Genomic DNA, 13,583 nt, shown 5'->3' with positions numbered 1-13,583 from the left:
GACCTCCATGCCCCTATTCCGTGCCATGTGCCTCAAGGCATATTTGTTCACTTGAGCTCGCTTCCCCTTAACTGCTCATCCCCTTATGAGCCTGGGGGTAGGCATGGACCTCCATGCTCCCCTTTTCAGGGTCACCTGACCCATGGCATTACCACTCAACTGAGCTGACTGCCAAATACCCGCCACTGCGACAACCCTAAACCCCCATATGCCTGAGGGAACCCTATATCAAAGGGGAGGGTGGGAGGAAAAGTTGCCTCCGAGGAACAGGGAAGTGCACTATTCCTCAGAGGCATGAAACCTATAAAACCCCTACTCAGAAAAGTCACTCTTAACATTATCTTTCTCCTCCACTGCCAATTCCAGACTTCGTTCCTTTCATCTAGCTACCCCCTAGGCCTGGAATAAATTACCTGAATTTGTCCATCAAGCCCCTCCCCTTGTTTAAAAGCAGACTGAAAACCCACCTTTTTTGATATAGCTTCCAATCCTTTACCCTACTTCTCTGCCCTCCAACCCCTTAACTGTATCCATGACATCCTATTTGTCTGTCTTGCCTGTTTAGATTGTAAGCTCTTTCGAGCAGGGACTGTTTTCTTATTCTTTGTGACTCTGTTCAGTGCTGTGTAAGTCTGATAGCACTCTAGAAGTAATTCATAGTAGTAGTGAGAAGAGTTTCAGTCTTTGGGAAGCAGAGCTGTGATTGTGATGTCATAATGCCTCATTCCACCAATAAGAGCCAACCTCATCAGTGATGTCACAATGGCTTGATTGTCCTGGACTCCCCTCTGCCCTCCAACCCAGCCAGCAGATTAACCGTTCCCCTTAACTGTATCCATGACATCCTGGTTGTCTGTCTTGGCTGTTTAGATTGTAAGCTCTTTCGAGCAGGGACTGTTTTCTTACTCTTATTGACTCTGTGCAGCGCTGCGTGCGTCTGGCAGTGCTATAGAAATAATTAATAGTAGTAGTATTAGTACCCATCCTGCCCTGCTTCCCCTCTCGCAGTCAATCCATTCCCAGCCACCCAACGGGAAGCAAAGTCCCCTCTTCTCTACCTCTGAACTCCCCCCCCCTCTTTTTTTCATCTTTATTAAATTTTCAAGGCTAATACAGAGTGCAGAAAATTATACATACATTAATAATCAGAATCAGCATTACAATCAATCAATAACAATACAAAATGAATTGCCACCCCTCCTCCCTTCCAGTACATTCAATCAAGAAATAAAACAAAAAAGATAACCCTATCCCACCCTCCCACCCTTCCCTGAATGTGTGTATAGATCTTAAGGAAATTAAAGGTAAAAGACAACTATACCGAAGTAACAAAAGTCGTTAATGGACCCCAAACTAATCTAAATAAATTATTATGCCCCAACCTATCCGCGTTCATTTGCTCATACTTAGAAACATAGAAAATGACAGCAGAAAAGGGCCTCGGCCCATCAAGTCTGCCCACTCTAATGACCCACCCCCCTAACTTCTTCCACTAAGAGATCCCACATGCCTATCCCATTTTTTCTTAAAATCTGGCACGCTGCTGGCCTCAATTACCTGCAGTGAAAGATCATTCCAATGACCAACCACCCTTTCGGTGAAGAAATACTTCCTGGTGTCGCCATGAAATTTCCCGCCCCTGATTTTCAGCGGATACCCTTTTGTGGCCGTGGGTCCTTTAAGAAAAAAGATATCATCTTCCACCTCGATACGGCCCGTGATATATTTGAACATCTCAATCATGTCTCCCCTCTCTCTATGTTCCTCGAGTGAGTATAGCTGCAATTTACTCAGCCTTTCCTCATACGGGAGATCCTTGAGTCCCTGAGACCATCCTGGTGGCCATTCGCTGAACCGATTTGGCTCTCAGCACATCTTTTTGGTAACGTGGCCTCCAGAATTGTACACAATACTTGTAACATGAACATAAATTTGCCCACCAAAAGGTAAAGCTAAGCCAATCCCAATTTTTTCCAATTGCGAGTAACCATTTGCAAATGAAAAGCCAGCATTTATACCGGTCCAATGGGGGTCTAATATGCAATAATGTCCCACAGACGACTACATCATAGATTAATCGAATCGATGATTCTAATATGTTAGTAATATGTCCCCATATTGACCTCCAAAAATTGAGCATCATAGGACAATAAGACAACAAATGATCCAGTGTCCCTATTTCAAGTTGACAGACCTATCTAACTTTTGTAATCGAACTGGGGTCCAAAATGTTCTGTGTAGCAAAAAAAACCCAAAACAACCCAAAAAACAGGTTTTTCTCATAGATACTGACGCTGTACATCTCATCCTCCAAGTCCAAATCTGTGGCCACTGAGTGGGTAGAAGAGGATATGTTCTTTCTTAAAGGATTTACGGCGACAGAACTGCCCAAAGGCATAAACTAGCCTTCCCCTCTCCACGCGGCATTCACTATGCAGGCAAACTGGGAAAATCTTTTCTCTTCAAAATCACAGGTCTGTGGAACGACCTCACCACCCCGTTGCGGAACCTGAGCTCCCTTCAGTTATTCCGCAAACAACTGAAAACCTGGCTTTTCAGCAAATTGTAACTCTATCCTTCCCCCCTTTCTCTCCCCCCTTCTACACATAAGTTCACGTAATCCTTTTTCTTCTTCTCTACCCACTATTTTAAAGTTCTTGTAAACCGTGTCGAGCTCCATACTCATGGAGATGATGCGGTATATAAACTTAAGGTTTAGATTAGATTAGACATCCGTTGAAACTCAGGGATGGGAGATTTCATGGTGACACCAGGAAGTATTTCTTCACCGAAAGGGTGGTTGGTCATTGGAATGATCTTTCACTGCAGGTAATTGAAGCCAGCAGCGTGCCAGACTTTAAGAAAAAATAGGATAGGCTTGTGGGATCTCTTAGGGGAAGAAGTTAGGGGGGGTGCGTCATTAGAGTGGGCAGACTTGATGGGCCGTGGCCCTTTTCTGCCGTCATCTTCTATGTTTCTATGTTTCTAAATCTGTTGCTTTGTCTCAATGCTCCAAATGTCTCAGCTGGCATGCAAAAGAACATTTTCGTGAATAGACTTAAGATCGCTATAACCAGAAGCACAAGATCTTGAAATCTTTGCATCAAAGAACATTTAAGGGTCCTTTTATTAAGCCACGCTAACTGATGCTAAGACATCCGTTATATTATGGACGCCTTAGCATTTAGCGCACTAAATTGGTTACAACGCCTTATTAAAAGGACCCCTTAGTTTAATGGTTAAAGACCAGCAAATAAACCTACATGTATAGTCATCAGATCTGTATTTGGGGTCCATAGTTATTGCATGTAATTCATAAAGGAGAAGAAGTTGGATTTTTTTTTGCAAATGTGTTTTGGTCACCGGCCTGAATCCATCACTGGAAAATATTGCCACAGTCATCGGTTCTTTTTTTTTTTTTCGTGATTAAGATAGATTTTGTTTCTTTGATGGAAAATGAATTTCTTGAGTGTTGACCCAAAAAGTGGCATAGCGAGGGCGAGAGGCACCAGGGGTGGCAGCGCCCCTCCCCCACCCTCTTCTCCCCCCCCTTCCCCCGCCACGCGCCCCTCTTCCCTCTTTAATTTTCCCAGTGCGAGCAGCATCACAAACTTGCTGACCATGGGGACTTTATGCCAGCCTTAGACCTGGCGGTAGATTTCTGGCATTGTACCCCTGTGCACAAATCTAATCAGCTGTTGTACCCTGGTGCCTACCTCAGCAGTGCAGAAGGCCTTTAAACATACAGCAGCCATTAACGAGCGGGCAAACTGCTTGTTAAGGACATGCCACAGCCCACAGTAGCTTTCTGCACTGGACCCTCATTATACAGAATAGGGGTGTAAGTCAGTTATACGTGTAACTACTAATTAATGCTAATTAGTGCTAATTAATTTGTGTGTTGGTTGTGGGTTCAAATCCCATGCTGCTCCTTGTGACCCTAGGCAAGTCACTTAATCCCCCTTTGCCCCAGGTACATTAGGTAGAGGGTGAGCCCACTGGGACAGATAGGGGAAAATGCTTGAGTACCTGAATCTAAACCATTTAGGCTATAAGTGGTATATAAATACTAAAAATAATAATAATTAATTCCAATTAGTGGTACTTATTCTCAATTAAAAGCCAATTTAGTGACAATTAACTAATTATGTTATGCACGCTATTCTATAACTGGACGTGCATTTGCATACTCATCTTTAGGCACCATTTATAGAATTTGGAGGGGTGTGCATTTGCAAAACAACCCCGAAATTCTCCAGTTATTGTGAAATGAATATCTTGCTAAATTTCAGCAAGCAAAGTCACGGCAAAGGAGACGAAGCCCAAATGGATGGTACGCAAAGACTCAACATGATTTGCGTTTCAGCCAAAGGCCTGACTCAGGAGTCTGATCATCTGACTTGATAGATTGTACGATCCTTGAGCTTTCACATCAGTTAATAATTGAGATCGAAGCCGTTTGGAAGATTATCAAATCATTCCCGCTTGTAGACTCCTGATGCAGGCCTTTGGCTGAAACACGAATCGTGCCGAGTCTTTGCGTATCATCCAATAAATTGATCCAATTATCGTCCATTTGGTCTTCGTCTCCTTTTGCTGGGACTTTGCTTGTTTTGTCCTGCGAAGGATTTCCTTTCTTCTGTTTTTGCCCTTGCTAAATTGTAGCTCAGATGACACTCCATGTACTTTGTGATACTCTATTACAAGGATATGTGCCTCTATATACTATTTTAAGATGGTAGGGGCAACACATGTAGATAACTCACAGCAAAAGAAATTTTGCTGCTAAAGTTTGCACAAAAAGACAAGTGTGGCATGTGCAATGAGCTGTCCCCGTCCTCATTGGCATAGCTACTGCTTTTGAGGTGTTTTTCTGGTGATGAAAAACCTTGCGTACACTCAGTGACATTAGTAAAGGGGGTGTGGGGACGGTCCACCCTGGGCACCATCTTGGTGAGGGCACAGGCACCTGCCCTCCTCTTGCCCCTCCCCCCGCCACACGTGCACGTCACTTATCTTCCCCCGTAATTCTAATGTTCCTGGTGCGAGCGGCAACCCCCAAGCTGCTGTCACACCGGCATTGGCTCTTCCTTCGTCATCACTTCCTGGACTCGTGCCTAGGACGTGACGTTGGCGTGACAGCAGGTTGGGAGGTTACTGATGGTATGGGGGAAGGGAAACGGCGCACACGGCAGGAGGGCCACCACCACCCTGGGCACCTCCCACCCTCACGACGACACTGTGGACTGCTCTGTCATATTTTATTGAGTCACCGACAATGGCTCTTCCATACTCACCACAAGACATGATTAACAACTGAAAGATCTGCCATCTACTATGGCGATTTGAATCATAAGTGCAAGAGATAGTCAAAGGTGCTTATATATTATAATATTTCTTGACAGCTGTGTATTATTGTGGTTATATTATTACTGCTTCCAGTCACAATGTTAGTGATAAAAATTGAACAACTTTGTTCCCAAACTGTTATTCTAATTCAGTATCTAGAGCAGTGGTCTCAAACTCGCGGCCCGGGGGCCACATGCGGCCCGCCAGGTACTATTTTGAGGCCTTCGGTATGTTTATCATAATCACGAGAGTAAAATCAAACAGTTTCTTGATCATATGTTTCTTTAGCTATAAATTACAATATTATTATTAAGACTTGGCCAAAAGGAAAGATTTATAAACTATAAAGAGTTTTACCTCATGCAAAATTGTCATTTCTTTAATAAGACATTAACTATTTTTTCTAAGGCCCTTCAAGGACCTACCAATCCAAAATGTGGCCCTGCAAAGGGTTTGGGTTGGAGACCACTGATCTATGGTAAGTAGAAGAATAAGAAGTCAAATAAAAGTCACTCAAGAGAAATAATATGAGCTGCTCGAAGCTGCTGGTAACTCTGACCGTGTACTCAGTCTACGCCGCCTACAAGGACCCGCTTGACAGGTTGGGGATGGAAGCTTGGAGTAGGCCATGAAAGTCGCCCTGTTTCAAGATCCCGCCGCCTAGAGAGAGGCATAATTAACGGCAGCATGGCATGCTCTGAACAGCCAAAATGACGAACTCATCCAGTTTTTGAGTTTCAGACACTTACAGGAAGAAACGTCAAGCAGATTATTAAGCTTTTGTTTTGTCTACGTTTGATTTATTATATATGTTCTCTTGTGAACCACCAAGAACTTTGGATTGTGCGGTATAGAAATATATAAACGCCACACTTCAAAGTTTCCAGATCTCTGCCTCTCTTGACGTGGTTAATTAATATAATCTATATTTAAAAAGGTATTTAATTTGGTCATTTCTAGTTTGTCTTTAGCCCAGCTAATATTGATTATCCTGGAGAACTTATTGTACTTTTCTGTACAAGTAATGTTCAAGAATGTCTATCAATGTCTGGCTATTGAATAAGTAAATAAAATATTTACTTTGCAGTCAGTTTTTCTTTCTTTATATATGTCTGCTCTCATTTGCATCTAATTTTATCAATCAGTTACACAAATGTTCACTCAACTGAGGTATATTACAATCAATATAATCTCAATGTGTATGAGCACTCGTATAGCACTATCACATTCAATATATCAGTTATTCAATACATGAGATATTAAATGTGATAGTTCTTTTAGCGTAGATTTGAATACAGCCAGATGTACTGACTCAGGAATAAGCCTAAAATAGGCTCTTTACACATAGGCAATTTGTTATAAAATTACCTTATGTTGAAAGTCAAAGGCGGCACCTGTCCCAGACTTTACACTGAAAAAACCAAAAAAAACTCTGTGGAGCGACGATGTTCCTAAATGGACTTTATTTGAAAGTGTCAAAGTTCCAAAGATACACTGAATTCATCCCCATAAAAATAGGTTATCCACATAAAAGCCTTAAAGGACCTAGTCCGCTAGGGATACAGGACCCATATATTTTGGGGTCAATTCCTTTTGTTTTTTGCCAGACTTTACACTTGCTATTTCTGCAGGTGTTTCTGCCATAGAAAGTAACGTATGAAGCTGAAATTCAGTCTCCATCCATTATTTCTCTCTTCCAACCTAAACTCGGCCTTAGCGATCTCTCCTCTAACTGCGCCTACAAACACGTGTGTATGGTGGTCCATGCATGCTGGTTTCCTTATCTCAAAAAAGATATAGCGGCACTGGAAAAGGTTCAAAGAAGAGCGACCAAGATGATAAAGGGGATGGAACTCTTCTCGTAGAGGTTAGGGCTCTTCAGCTTGGAAAAGAGACAGCTAAGGGGAGATATGACTGAAGTCTACAAAATCCTGAGTCGTGTAGAACAGGTACAAGTGGATCGATTTTTTACTACATCAAGATTTACAAAGACTAGGGGACACTCGATGAAGTTACAGCGTAATACTCTTAAAACCAATAGGAGGAAATATTTTTTTCAAACAGTTAAGCTCTGGGATGCGTTGCCAGAGGATGTGGTAAGAGCGGTTAATGTAGCTGGTTTTAAGAAAGGTTTGGACAATTTCCTGAAGGAAAAGTCCATAGTCTGCTGTTGAGAGAGACATAGGAGAAGCCACAGCTTGCCCTAGATCGGTGGCATGGAATCCTGCTATCTGAGGTTCCGGAATTTTGCTACTGTTTGGGGTTCTGGAATGCTGCTACTATTTGGGGTTTTGCCAGGTACTTGTGACTTGGATTGGCTTCCATGAAGACGGGATACAGGACTGGATGAACCATTGGTCTCATCCAGTAAGACTATTCTTATGTCAAAACTTTTTCTGCATGAAAAGTCTGTTTTGATGGTTCATAGACAAGGGCGCGAAAGACAAAGGTGCGCGCCAACAACTGAGCACAAGACGGAGGCGCGCGCCGAAGAAAATTACAGTTTTTAGGGGCTCCGACAGGGGGTTTTGTTGGGGAACCCCCCCCCCCAACTTTACTTAATAGACATCGCGCCGGCGTTATGAGGGGTTTGGGGGGTTGTAACCCTCCACATTTTACTGTAAACTGAACTTTTTCCCGAAAAACAGGGAAAAAGTGAAGTTTTCAGTAAAATGTGGGGGGTTACAACCCCCCAAACCCCCCACAACGCGGCGCGATGTCTAGCCCAAAAAACAGTAATTTTGAGCGGCGCGCGCCTCCGCGCTGCGCTCAATTGTCTGGGCACGCCTTTGTCCCGGCGCGCTTTTGACCTGACACCGTTTTGACTGCAGAAAAGGGCTTTCAGACTGAATGTGCACAGAAAGCACAGTTACTTACCGTAACAGGTGTTATCCAGGGACAGCAGGCAGATATTCTTGACTGATGGGTGACGGCACCGACGGAGCCCCGGTACGGACAATTTTAGAGTGATTGCACTCTAAGAACTTGGAAAGTTCTAGCAGGCCGCACCGCGCACGCGCAAGTGCCTTCCCGCCCGACGGAGGCGCGCGGTCCCCAGTTAGGATAAGCCAGCTAAGAAGCCAACCTGGGGAGGTGGGTGGGACGCAAGAATATCTGCCTGCTGTCCCTGGATAACACCTGTTACGGTAAGTAACTGTGCTTTATCCCAGGACAAGCAGGCAGCATATTCTTGACTGATAGGTGACCTCCAAGCTAACAAAAAGAGGGATGGTGGGAAGGTTGGCCATTAGGAAAACAAATTTTGTAAAACAGATTGGCCGAAGTGTCCATCCCGTCTGGAGAAAGCATCCAGACAATAATGAGATGTAAAAGTATGAACTGAGGACCAAGTAGCAGCCTTGCAGATTTCCTCAATAGGCGTGGAGCGGAGGAAAGCTACAGATGCTGCCATAGCTCGAACTCTATGGGCCGTGACAGAACCTTCCAGTGTCAGTCCGGTCTGAGCATAACAGAAAGAAATGCACGCTGCCAGCCAATTAGACAACGTACGTTTAGAAACAGGACATCCCAATTTATTCGGATCAAAGGACAGAAAAAGTTGGGTAGCTGATCTGTGGGGCTTAGTACGCTCTAAATAATAAGCTAGAGCCCGCTTACAGTCCAAAGTATGCAGAGCCTGTTCTCCAGAATGAGAGTGAGGTTTCGGAAAGAAGACAGGCAAAACAATGGATTGGTTGAGATGGAATTCAGAGACAACCTTAGGGAGAAACTTTGGATGTGTACACAGAACCACCTTGTCATGATGAAAGACTGTAAAAGGTGGATCCGCAACTAGTGCATGTAGCTCACTGACCCTCCTGGCAGAGGTAAGAGCAATAAGGAAAAGTACCTTCCAAGTGAGAAACTTGAAAGGAGCGGTAGCCAAAGGTTCAAAAGGAGGCTTCATTAAGGCGGAAAGAACCACATTGAGATCCCAGATTACCGGAGGGGCTTTGAGAGGTGGTTTCACATTGAAAAGACCCCGCATGAATCTGGACACCAAGGGATGAGCCGAGAGAAGTTTTCCATGAACTGGCTCATGAAAAGCAGCAATAGCACTGAGGTGGACTCTGATGGAAGTAGACTTGAGGCCAGAGTCAGACAAAGAAAGAAGATAATCCAATAAGGCCTCCACTGCAAGGAAAGTGGGATCATGATGATGAAGAAGACACCAGGAAGAAAACCGTGTCCACTTCTGATGGTAACATTGCAGAGTGGCCGGTTTCCTGGAGGCATCCAGAATGGAACGAACGGGCTGAGACAAAAGAGTATCATGAGAAGTCAGCCCGAGAGAAACCAAGCTGTCAGGTGCAGAGATAGAAGGTTGGGATGCAAAAGGGTCTCCTGATGTTGCGTAAGCAGAGAAGGAAACAGTGGAAGAAGGAAAAGCTCCCTGGAACTGAGTTGAAGTAGAAGGGAGAACCAATGTTGCCTGGGCCACCGTGGAGCAATCAGAATCATGGTGGCTCGTTCCCTCTTGAGCTTGAACAAGGTTCGTAACATGAGAGGCAGAGGAGGGAAAGCGTACAGGAACAGATTGGACCAATCGAGGAGAAATGCATCCGCTGCCAGACGGTGAGGAGAGTAGAGTCTGGAGCAGAAGAGGGGCAGCTGGTGATTGTGAGGAGCTGCACAGAGGTCTATCTGAGGAGTGCCCCACTGAGCGAAGATGGACTGTAGCGTTAAAAGATCGAGTGTCCACTCGTGAGGTTGGAGAATTCTGCTGAGCTTGTCCGCTAAGGAATTCTGTTCTCCCTGAATGTAGATAGCTTTCAGGAATAGTTGGTGATCTGTGGCCCAAGCCCAAATCTTCTGGGCTTCCTGGCACAAGAGGCGAGAGCCTGTCCCACCCTGCTTGTTGATGTAGTACATCGCAACTTGATTGTCTGTGCACAGCAGGAGGACCTGAGGAAAGAGAAGATGTTGGAAGGCATTGAGGGCATAAAACATCGCTCTGAGTTCCAGGAAATTGATGTGATGTTTCATTTCCTGGGCTGTCCAAAGTCCTTGAGTTTGGAATTCATTCAAATGAGCTCCCCAAGCATAAGGGGAGGCGTCGGTGGTGATGACAAGTTGATGAGGAGGTAGATGAAACAGAAGACCTCTGGAGAGATTTGAGGATATCAAACACCATTGTAGAGACTGACGAAGAGATGATGTCACAGATATGTGTCGTGAGCAAGGATCCGTCGCTTGGGACCACTGGGTAGCTAGGGTCCATTGAGGAGTGCGCAGGTGAAGACGTGCGAGGGGTGTGACATGAACTGTGGAGGCCATGTGACCCAAGAGTATCATCATTTGCTTGGCAGAGATGGAACGTTGTGGAAGCACCTGCTGACATAGAGATTGAAGCGTTTGGCAGGAATGCTCTCATGAGGACTGTGTCCAGCACCGCTCCAATGAATTGAAGTCTCTGAGTGGGAATGAGATGAGATTTGGGTAGATTGATCTCGAACCCCAGAAGCTGTAGAAACAGGATGGTTTGGTTGGTGGCCAGGAGCACTGTTTGAGATGAATTGGCCTTGATTAACCAATCGTCCAGATAAGGAAAGACTTGAAGGTGGTGAGAGCATAGAAAGGCGGCCACCACAATCAGACATTTGGTGAACACTCTTGGAGAGGAGGCAAGACCGAAGGGTAGCACCTTGTATTGGTAATGACAATGATTGATCATGAAGCGGAGGTACTGCCTGGAGGCCAGATTGACCGGAATGTGAGTGTATGCTTCTTTGAGATTGAGGGAGCATAGCCAGTCGCTTTGATGAAGAAGAGGATAAAGAGTTGCCAGAGAAAGCATCTTGAATTTCTCCTTGACCAAGCATTTGTTGAGATCGCGAAGATCTAGGATGGGTCTGAGATCCCCTGTTTTTTTGTTGTTTTTTTGGGGGGACCAGAAAATAACGGGAGTAGAATCCCTGCCCCTTCTGATCTAGAGGAACTTCCTCTATGGCGTTCAGGAGGAGGAGGGATTGAACCTCCTGAAGAAGGAGAGAAGACTGAGAGGTGTTCAAAGCAGACTCTCTTGGCAGACTTTGTGCAGGACGTGTCTGAAAGTTGAGAGAGTAGCCGTGGCGGATGATGTTGAGGACCCACTGATCCGATGTGATGTTCTCCCAACGGCTGGTGAAACAAGACAGACGTCCTCCTATGGGTCGAGGGAGATTGGCAGATGGTGGAATACTGGCTATGCTTTGGAGAACCACGTCAAAAGAGTTGGGTAGACTTTTGTGGTGGAGGAGGCTTCACCTGTTGCTGCTGGGCTGGCCGAGGTGGTTGTCGCTGTTGCTGACGCTGACGTCTAGGCTGTTGAGTAGCCGGTGGCAAGGGACGGGCAGCATAGCGGCGCTGGTAGGCAGATTGTTGGCGAAAAGGCCGAGCAGGTGGAGTCTTTTTCTTAGTCTTCAGGAGAGTATCCCACCGAGTCTCATGGGCAGGCAGCTTTTGTGTAGTGGAATCCATGGACTCTCCGAAGAGCTCATCACCCAAGCAGGGAGCATTTGCGAGGTGGTCCTGATGATTTACATCGAGCTCTGAGACTCTGAGCCATGCCAACCGACGCATGGCAACAGACATAGCCGTGGCCCTAGAAGTCAATTCAAAAGTGTCATAAATTGACCGAACTAGGAACTTGCGTAACTGGAGAAGGGAGGAAGAACAGGCATGAAATGCAGATTTCTTGCGGTCAGGGAGGTACTTTTCAAAAGCAGCCATGTTTTGAATGAGGTGCTTTAAATAAAATGAAAAATGAAAAGCGTAGTTCCCTGACCTATTGGCTAACATGGCATTCTGATATAAACGTTTGCCAAATTTGTCCATGGCTTTTCCTTCTCTGCCAGGAGGGACTGAGGCATACACACTAGCTCCCGCTGATTTCTTAAGTGTGGATTCTACCAAAAGAGACTCATGCGGGAGCTGAGGTTTGTCAAAACCAAGAATAGGGATAACCTTGTATAAGGAGTCCAATTTACGAGGAGCTCCTGGTACAGTCAGGGGAGTCTCTAAATTTTTATAGAAAGTCTCTCGTAAGATGTCATGGAGAGGGAGTTTGAGAAATTCCCTTGGAGGCTGTTCAAAGTCCAGAGCATCAAGGAATGCCTTGGATTTCTTTGACTCAGCCTCTAAGGGAATAGAAAGAGATTCACACATCTCTTTTAAGAAAGAAGTAAAAGAAGTGGAATTATGTTTAGAAGAGGGATCAACAACAAGTTGATCCTCTTCATCAGAGGAACACTCACCTTCAGACAGAAAGGGCTCTTCAGAATCACCCCACAAATCAGGGTCCTGAATCTGAGAGCCACGATCTCGAGACTCCGGCGTGGTGTCGGGTTTTGCGCGCCGACTTACCCGACCTCATAGATACGGTACCAGGAGACGTGACCTGCTGCGTTGGTACCGAGGTCTGCACCGCCTGGTGTTGAGCTCTCGGTTCCGGTGCTAAGATTGGCATCGAAGTGACCCGGTACCGACAAAGTGGATGCCGATAAAAGAGGGCGCTCCACTGTCGGTACCGGTGGCTCAGACCGGACCGGGACTGGAAGGCTCGGTGTCAAAAGTGCGGGAAGGAGTTGTTGCAACTGCTCCTTAAGTTGCACTTGCAGGACAGCAGCAATCCGCTCGTCCAGCGAAGGCACCGGTACCGCTTTTTTCTTCTGCGGTACCTATGGTGCCGCTCTACGCTCCGAGGATGAGGACCCCGATGTCGAGGGGCTCACCTCAATAGGAGCGGAGCGCTTCCGTGGACGCCTCGAGGTCGGCAGGACTGGACTCGCTGCTACTGAGACCGGTGGACGCTCCAACGGGGAAGGCTTCTTAGCCGGCTTACCTGTAGGGTGCGACGCCGGCGCGGTATCGCGCGGTGTCGACGAAGTAGGTGCCGACTGAGATGGGGCCGATGTCGGTGCCGGTGCTGCGGAATCAGACATCTCGGCGCCGAATAACAACCGCTGTTGGATCTGGCGATTTTTTAGAGTTCTCTTCTTTAAAGTCGCACAGCGGGTGCAGGTGGACGCTCAATGGTCAGGACCAAGACACTGTAGACACCAGTTGTGCGGGTCTGTCAGTGAAATTGATCGAGCACACCGCTGCCACTTTTTAAACCCGGGTTGAGGGGGCATGAAAGTGAAAACAGCTTCTGCCAAATCGAAGGCCGAGGCCTCGATGATGGCAACAGGCCCCGCCGGGGCGAAGCGAAAGAAATGAAGAAAAAAACGAAAGTTTTTTTTTTTTTTTAAACT

The 13,583-nt window shown here is 45.9% G+C and overlaps 1 long non-coding RNA gene across 1 annotated transcript; it reads left to right on the top strand.

The window, feature by feature from the left end:
• Window positions 1–852: 852 nt before the first annotated feature.
• On the top strand, window positions 853–5,206 carry LOC117351495. Its single transcript, XR_004537439.1, has 2 exons — window positions 853–1,304; window positions 3,322–5,206. It is a non-coding gene; the product is annotated as an uncharacterized LOC117351495 (long non-coding RNA).
• The last annotated feature ends 8,377 nt before the right edge of the window (window positions 5,207–13,583 follow it).

This window comes from Geotrypetes seraphini, chromosome 18 (genome assembly GCF_902459505.1).
Source record: "Geotrypetes seraphini chromosome 18, aGeoSer1.1, whole genome shotgun sequence".
Lineage (NCBI taxonomy): Eukaryota > Metazoa > Chordata > Amphibia > Gymnophiona > Dermophiidae > Geotrypetes > Geotrypetes seraphini.
This window is presented reverse-complemented; position numbering and strand designations above follow the sequence as displayed.